The 8,448-nt window shown below is 38.3% G+C and overlaps 2 non-coding genes across 2 annotated transcripts; both read right to left on the reverse strand.

Moving 5' to 3' along the window:
- Positions 1 to 6,760: 6,760 nt before the first annotated feature.
- Positions 6,761 to 6,832, reverse strand: Trnac-gca (transfer RNA cysteine (anticodon GCA)). The gene has a single exon. It is a non-coding gene; the product is annotated as a tRNA-Cys (tRNA).
- Positions 6,833 to 7,682: 850 nt separating this feature from the next.
- Positions 7,683 to 7,754, reverse strand: Trnac-gca (transfer RNA cysteine (anticodon GCA)). The gene has a single exon. It is a non-coding gene; the product is annotated as a tRNA-Cys (tRNA).
- Positions 7,755 to 8,448: the final 694 nt, after the last annotated feature.

Genomic DNA, 8,448 nt, shown 5'->3' on the forward strand with positions numbered 1-8,448 from the left:
CCTAAATGGGCAAATACAGGTAAAACTGATCACAGCAACAAAGACACAAGAGAGCTAATACAGGCAACCATTGATGACACCAGTCAACAGATAAGGGAGCAAATACAGGCATCCATTGATCACACCAACAAAGAGATAAGGGAGCAAATACAGGTAGCAAAAGATTACTTCAAGAAAGAGATACAGATTCTGAAAAAAAAAATCAGAAATCCTTGAAATGAAGGAAACAATAAACAAACAAACAAACAAACAACAACAACAGAAAAAAACCTCAATAGGAAACATCACTAACAGACTAGATCACTTGGGAGAAAGAACATCAGATAATGAAGACAAAGTATACAAACTGGAAAATAAAGTTGGCCACACAGTGAAGATGGTAAGGAACCATGAGCAGAACATCCAAGAATTATGGGACAGCATCAAAAGACCAAATCTAAGTGTTACTGGGATAGAGGAAGGCACAGAGTTTCAAACTAAAGGAATGCACAGTCTCTTCAATGAGATAATATCAGAAAATTTCCCAAGCATGAAGAATGAATTGGAAAATCAAATACAAGAGTCTTACAGGACACCAAATATGCAGAAATAAAACAGGTCTACACCAAGGCACATTATAATGAAAATGCCTAGCATACAGAAAAAGGATAGAATCTTAAAGGCCACAAGAGACAGAAATCAGATCACATATAGGGGGAGACCAATTCATATTTCAGAAGCTTTTTCAACCCAGACCCTCAAAGCCAGGAGATCCTGGAACATATACCAAGCTCTGAAAGTAAATGGATGCCAATCAAGAATCTTATTTCCAGCAAAATTAAGCTTTAGATTTGATGATAAAACATGATATGTAATATTATGTAATAAAAACATTCCATGATAAAAAAAAAAGTTAAAAGAATTTACAACTAGAAAACTGGCACTACAGAACATCCTCAGCAAAATATTCCATGAAAAGGAAATGAAAAACAATAATAAAAATCAGCAAAGGGAAGTATTACACTAAAGGAAAAATTAATCAAAGGAGAAACCAAGTGAAGTTAAATACCAAAAATAAATAAAAATGGCTGGGAATACAAATAATTTCTCAACAATAACCCTGAATGTTAATGGCCTAAACTCACCAATCAAAAAACATAGACTGGCAGATTGAATTTTTAAAAAGACCCAACAATGCTACCTCCAAGAGACTCATCTCATAGGAAAAGACATCTACAAACTGAAGGGGAAAGGTTGGGAAAAATCATACCACTCACATGGACTGCAGAAGCAAGCAGGGGTTTCTATCCTCATATCAAATAAAGTAGACTTCAAACTAAAGTCAACCAAAAAGGATAAAGAAGGATATTTCATATTGCTTAAGGGAATCATTCATCAATAAGACATATCAATTATAAATATATATACCCCAAACAATGGAGCATCTATGTTCATCAAACAAACTCTTTTCAAGTTCAAGAGTCAAATATACCACAACACAATAATTCTGGGTAACTTTAATACACCTCTTTCACCACTAGATAGATCTTCCAAATAAAAGTTGAACAAAGAAACTATAGAACTCAATAATGTAATCAATAACTTAGGCTTAACTGACATTATAGAATATTTCATCCTTCAACAAGTGAGTACACTTTCTTCTCAGCAGCACATGGATCCTTCTCTAAAATAGACCATATATTATGCCACAAAGCAACTCTTAGCAAATATTAAAAAGTAGAGATACCACCCTGCATTAAGATCATAATGGAATGAAATTAGAACTCACGGATAAAATAAAAAATAAAATTTACCCCAACACCTGGAGACTAAATAATATGCTACTGAATGAACAATGGGTTGCAAAAGACCTCAAGGAAGAGATTTTAAAATTCTTAAAACACAGATACAACATATCGAAATCTCTGGGACACTATGAAGGCAGTTCTAAGAGGAAAGTTCTTTGGATGAAGTTCATTTTTTAAAATAAGAAAAAGTAGACAAATAAATGACTTAACACTACATCTCAAAGTCCTAGAAAAAGAAAAACAAATCTACACCAAAAGCAGTAGAAGACAGGAAATAATTAAAATTAAAACTGAAATCAATGAAATTAAAACAAAAGAAACAATTAAGAAAATTGACAAAACAAAAAGTTGGTTCTTTGAAAAAAAAATTGATGAACCCTTAGCCATGCTAATAAAGAGAAGGAGAGAGACAACTCAAATTACTAACATACATGATGAAAAAGGAAATATCACAACAGACACTACAGAAATACAGAAGATAATTAGAAATTATTTTGAAAACTTGTGCTCCAATGAAATAGAAAATATCAGAGCATTGACAAATTTCTAGAGTCACAATTTGCCCAAACTGAATCTGGATGATGTACACATTTTAAACAGATCAATTTCAAGTAATAAAATAGAAGATGCCATCAGAAGCCTACCAACCAAAAAAAGCCCAGGACAGGATGGATACACAGCTGAGTTCTGTAAGACCTTCAAAGAAGAATTAACACCAATACTACTAAATTTATTTCAGGAAATAAAAAAAGAGGGAACACTTACAAACTCATTCTATGAGGCTAATATCACCCTGATTCCAAAACCAGACAAAGACACATCAAAGAAAGAAAACCTCGTATCAATGTCTCTAATGAACATAGATGCAAAAATTCTCAATAAAATTCTGGCAAATTGAATACAAAACATATCAAAAAGATAATGTGCTGCAGTCTGGCTGGGCACAAATCACGAGCCACTGAAGCAGGAACAAACTTTATTTCTGAACTCCAACAGCACACTCCACACTCCACACACGCTCCCCGGGAACTATCCAGGAACCAGCCACCAGAAATATCGCTCCCGGAAATCCCTCCTCCTGCACTTCCCCAACCAATGGGAACTCTCTGGGAATCCCTGGGAATCCCCACGAAAACTCCAAAGTAGCGTGACAACTGCAAAGTAGCGGCAGAAGTGGATAGTAATGCTTCGCCTGTCAATCAATACTATTGGCAAAATGCAAGGGGCCATTCCGACTCAGCTGTGGCTCTCAGCAATAATGTGCCACAATCAAGTGGGATGCGAGGTTTGTTTAAAATATAGAAATTAATAAATGTAATTCATCACACTAATAGACTTAAAGATAAGAACCATATGATCATCTCAATAGATGCAGAAAAAGCATTTGACAAAATACAGCACCCATTTATGTTCAAAACACTAGAAGAACTAGGGATAAACAGGAGCATATCTTAATGTCATAAAAGCTGTCTATGCTAAGCCCCAGGCAAACATCAATCTAAATGGAGAAAAATTGAAAGCATTCCCTCTAAAAAGTGGAACAAGGCAGGGATACTCTCTTTTACCACTTATTTTTAATACAGTTCTTGAAACTCTAGCCAGAGAAATTAGACAGACGAAAGAAATTAAAGGGATACACATAGGAAAACAAGAACACAAATTAACACTATTTGCTGATGATATGACTCTATTCCTAGAAGACCCAAAAAATTCCACCAGAAAACTTCTAGAACTAGTAAATAAATTCAGCAAAGTAGCAAAATACAAAAATCAACACCCATAAATCAAAGGCATTTCTGTGTATCAGTGACAAATCCTCTGAAATGGAAATGAGGAAAACTACCCCATTTACAATAACCTCAAAATAAATAGATAAATAGATAAATAAATAAGTAAAATACTTAAGAATCAACCTAACAAAAAGGTGAAAGACCTCTACAATAAAAACTACAGAATGCTAAAGAAAGAAATTAAAGAAGACCTTAGAAGATAGAAAGATCTCCCTTGTTCTTGCATATGCAGAGTTAACATTGTCAAAATGACCCTACTACCAAGAGCACTATACAGATTTAATGCAATTCCAATCAAAATCCCAATGACATTCCTCATAGAAATAGAAGAAGCAGTCATGAATTTCATCTGGAAAAGTAAGACACCCAGAATAGCTAAAGCAATACTTAGCAAGAAGAGTGAAGCAGGTGGCGTCCCTATACCAGATCTTAAACTATACTACAGAGCAATTGTAACAAAAACAGCATGGCATTGACATCAAAACATACGGGTAGATCAATGGTACAGAATAGAGAACACAGAGACAAAACCTCACATTACAGTTTATCTAATATTAGACAAAGGCACCAAAAATATATATTGGAGAAAAGATAGCCTCTTCAGCAAATGGTGCTGGGAAAACTGGAAATCCATATGCAACAAATTGAAATTAAACCCCTAACTTTCACCATGCACAAAACTCAACTCAAAGTCGATCAAGGACTTAGGAATTAAACCAGAGACACTGCATCTAATAGATGAAAAAGTAGGCTCAAATCTTCATCATGTCAGATTAGTCCCCAACTTCCTTAATAAGACTCCTATAGTGAAAGAATTAATATCAAGAATCAATAAATGGGATGGATTCAAACTAAAATGCTTTTTCTCAGCAAAAGAAACAATCAATGATGTCAATAGAGAGCCTACAATTTGGGAACAAATTTTTACCACATGCATGACAGATAGAGCACTAATCTCTAGGATATGTAAAGAACCCAAAAATCTTAACACCAAAAAGATGAATAACCCAAACAATAAATTGACCAAAGACCTGAATAGACACTTCTAAGAAGAAGATGCACAATCAATCAGCAAATATATGAAAAAATAGACAACATCTCTAGCAATTAGAGAAACGCAAATCAAAACTACTCTAAGATTTCATCTCACTCCACTCAGAATGGCAGCTATTAAGCATACAAACAACAATAGGTGTTGGTGAGGATGTTGGGGGAAAGGTACACTCATACACTGCTGGTGGGACTGCAAATTGTTGCAGCCAATATGGAAAGCAGTATAGAGATTCATTGTGAAACTATGAATCTTTGACCCAGCTATCCCACTCCTTGGTTTCTACTCAAAGGACTTAAAAACAGCATATTACAGGGACACAGCCACATCAATGTTTAAGGTGCACAATTCACAATAGCTAAACTGTGGAACCAACCTAGATGCCCTTCAGTAGATGAATGGATAAATGAAGTGTGGTATATATACACAATGGAATATGATTCAACATTAAAAGAGAATAAAATCATGGCATTTGCAGGTAAATAGATGGATTTGAACAATATAATGCTAAGTGAAGTTAGCCAATCCCAAAAAACCAAATGCCAAATGTTTTCTCTGATTTAAGGATGCTGATTCATAATGTGGTTGGGGGCAGGGAGGGGGGAGACAACGTGGTGAGAGGATTAAATGAATTCTAGATAGGGCAAAGGTATGGGAGGGAAAGGAGGGAGCATGAGGGTAGGAAAGATGATAGAATGAGATGGACATCATTACCCTAAGTACATGTTTGAAGACACGAGTGGTGTGACTCTACTTTGTGTACAACCAGAGATATGAAAAATTGTGCTCTACATGTATAATATAAATTGTAATGCATTCTGCTGACACATATGACAAATTTAAAAATTTTTTTAAAAACCCTTTTCAACATTAAGAATCTATTGTCATATACAACTAAAAAGAAAAAATTTTTAAAAAGAATCAAGTAGAACATAATATAACAGCCGGGAGATAGTATCACACCTCTCTTATCACTGGATAAAGCATTCAAACACTAACTAAATAAAGATGCTACAGAACTAAAAAAACACAATTAATAATTTGAACTGAACAGACATATAGAATATTTCATCCATCAATGTCTGAATTCACTCTCTTGTAAATACCACATGGAATATTTTCTAAAGCAGACCATATTTTAGGACAAAGCATACCTTAACAAATAAAAGAACAGAAAATACCTTCATTCTATCAGATCATAATGGAATAAAATTAGAAATCTACAACAAAGATAAGATCAAAAAAATCAAAATCACTCTAATACCTGGAGACTTAATAATACACTTTTGAATGATGAATGGCTAACAGAAGGAAAATTTTTAAATTCTTAGAGGTGAATAAGACTAATGACACAACATGTCAAAACATTTGGCACAGTATGGAGGCGGTTCTCACAGCATTGAGCTCATACTTCAAAGGAACAGAAAGACCAAGTAATCTAACATCACATCTCTATAAAAAGCCCTATAAAAGTAAGAACAAGCCCTATAAAAGTAAGCCCCATAAAAGTAAGAACAAACTAACACCCAAATCAGTCGAAGACAACAAATAATTTAGATCAAAGCTGAAACCAGTGAAATTCAGTGAGCACTGACTGTAACTGGATGGGAACCCTCCTGACATCTGCAGCCTCCTTCAGGTCTTCACCTCCTCATTTGGCTGGTCCTTGTTAGCACAGTCTCAGCCCTGTCCCCCACCATAGACTGGCAATTAGGGACCTGGGAATGCAGAAATGCATCTCATCACACAGTGGCCAGCTCTGGGCCAAACCAAGCATGATTTTTCCTTCACTATGAACAAAAGATGAAAGTGGGGTGTGCAGGGGTAGAAGAAAAGAAGATGCACTTGGAGTGGCTTCTGAGACCTGCTGTGTGTGCACTGTACTCACGAGGTGGGGGACTTCAAGTCAAGGTGGTCTTGCAGCTCTTGGGAAATGATCATAGGGTAGTAGAGTTGAGGACATAGGTCCTCTACATAAAAGGAATATCATTGTGACCCCATGTCATGGAGCTCTGAGAAGCAGGATCTAAGGTGGTTTCAATAAATGCCAAGCAATGGAGATCTCCCAGTATCACTCACAACCCACCTAAGAGGTACCTGGTTAAGGTAGCTACCAAAATAGTACATAAATGAGGGGGCACCTGGATTTGAACCAGGGACCTCTTGATCTGCAGTCAAATGCTCTACCCCTGAGCTATACCCCCACTTAAGTGGAACCTCTCATTAGCTCCTCTTTATCCGGGGCAGTGCACCCAGGCTACTGTGATTTATAATGCAGTTTACTATGCATGTTCTAGCAAGTGACAGCTTTCTCCACCGAAGTCTATTCTCCTCTCTTGCATCTCCAACCTTAACTACACCCTCTCAGCTCCTCTCCCGTCTCAGACTGAGCTGGTGGAACCACCTTTGCACCTGGGAAGCACACCTGACCCCAGCATTTCCCTAAGTCCACACACCATGTTCAGGCAAGAGCTGCTGGTCCTGGTCTTCAAAGAACCTCACACACAGCTCAGGAAGAGGCTTCTCCATACTCCAAGGCCTCGAGGGGGGGGGGCTCATTATTTCACTCCATTTCTCATTCCCTCAACATATAATCATAAAGCTTGTTAGGTGCTAGACCCTGTCATCCATGTTGAGGTCAGAGACACAGGGAAGATATAGTCCTCGTTCCTCAAGGAGTCTTGGTCCAAACAAAAGAGAAACTCAGGAACAAAATGTTTCCACAGAGGTCTCAGGGAGAAAGGAGCCCTGCTCAGGCATCAGGGGGACCTTCCTGGAGGATCCATTGCCTTGGAGGACAGCCTGTGACACAGCATGACCAGCCATGCCCTAGAGTAACCTCACAGCTTGCCCTACTGCTGTCTCCTTCTGGAGAGGATGACACAGATGTGGACTGAGCAGAATCCACAACCCAAGGGGTATATATTGAAGTTCATGCCTGTGACTCTGCAGGGGGATAAAAGCTTATATAGATGACTTGGGTCAGTATGTGACTCCTGGTCATTTACTACTTCAGAAAATATTATCTCTGGCATCTAAAAGATGATTCTAGCAAGGGGGCACCTGGATTTGAACCAGGGACCTCTTGATCTGCAGTCAAATGCTCTACCCCTGAGCTATACCCCCTGCTGCTATGGATGTGAAATAAGCACCTGAAACCTAGATGGCCACTCCCAGTATTCTCCACCTGGAGATGTGCGCTTGCTAATGTCTGCCTTCATATGCTTCCTTCCTGCTAGGCCACACCCCTTCCTGTCTACACACCTGTAGGTGTAATCAACACCCTTCCTAGAGGAGGAGTGGGCATAAAAATGATGGATGTCTGCAGCAGGAACCTCCTTCACGCTCAACTAGAGAAACCAGATCATACATCAGGCTACTTAGCAGACTCTCTAGAGGTGAGGATGGGGCCTGGGATGGGCATGAGCAAACATTCTTGGTTCCTCCCCGACAACCCCTAATCCAACCCTCTGAGAAGGGGATGGAGGGATCACCTGTGCCTCTAGCTGCTCCATGTGGGATTCTGACTCTCTGACAGTTTGGAGGTACTTATTTAATCTGCACCTATGTGAGTCAGCTCTTCATCACTGTGACCAAAATAGCTGACAAGAACGACTTATAGGAAACAGCTTAATAGTGTGTTTAAGGCTCCCCGTTTTGGAGGTGTAATCTGTGATCATGTGACTGAAATGTTCTGGGCCTTAGTGGAGTCAGAACATCATGGGGGCAGTTGGTGGTGCAGGAAAGATGCTGGCTTGTGGCAGCCAGAAAGCAGAGACAGCAAGTGAGGCACCAGGGACAAAGTACAAACCCCAAGGGC

Source organism: Urocitellus parryii, chromosome 3 (genome assembly GCF_045843805.1).
Source record: "Urocitellus parryii isolate mUroPar1 chromosome 3, mUroPar1.hap1, whole genome shotgun sequence".
Lineage (NCBI taxonomy): Eukaryota > Metazoa > Chordata > Mammalia > Rodentia > Sciuridae > Urocitellus > Urocitellus parryii.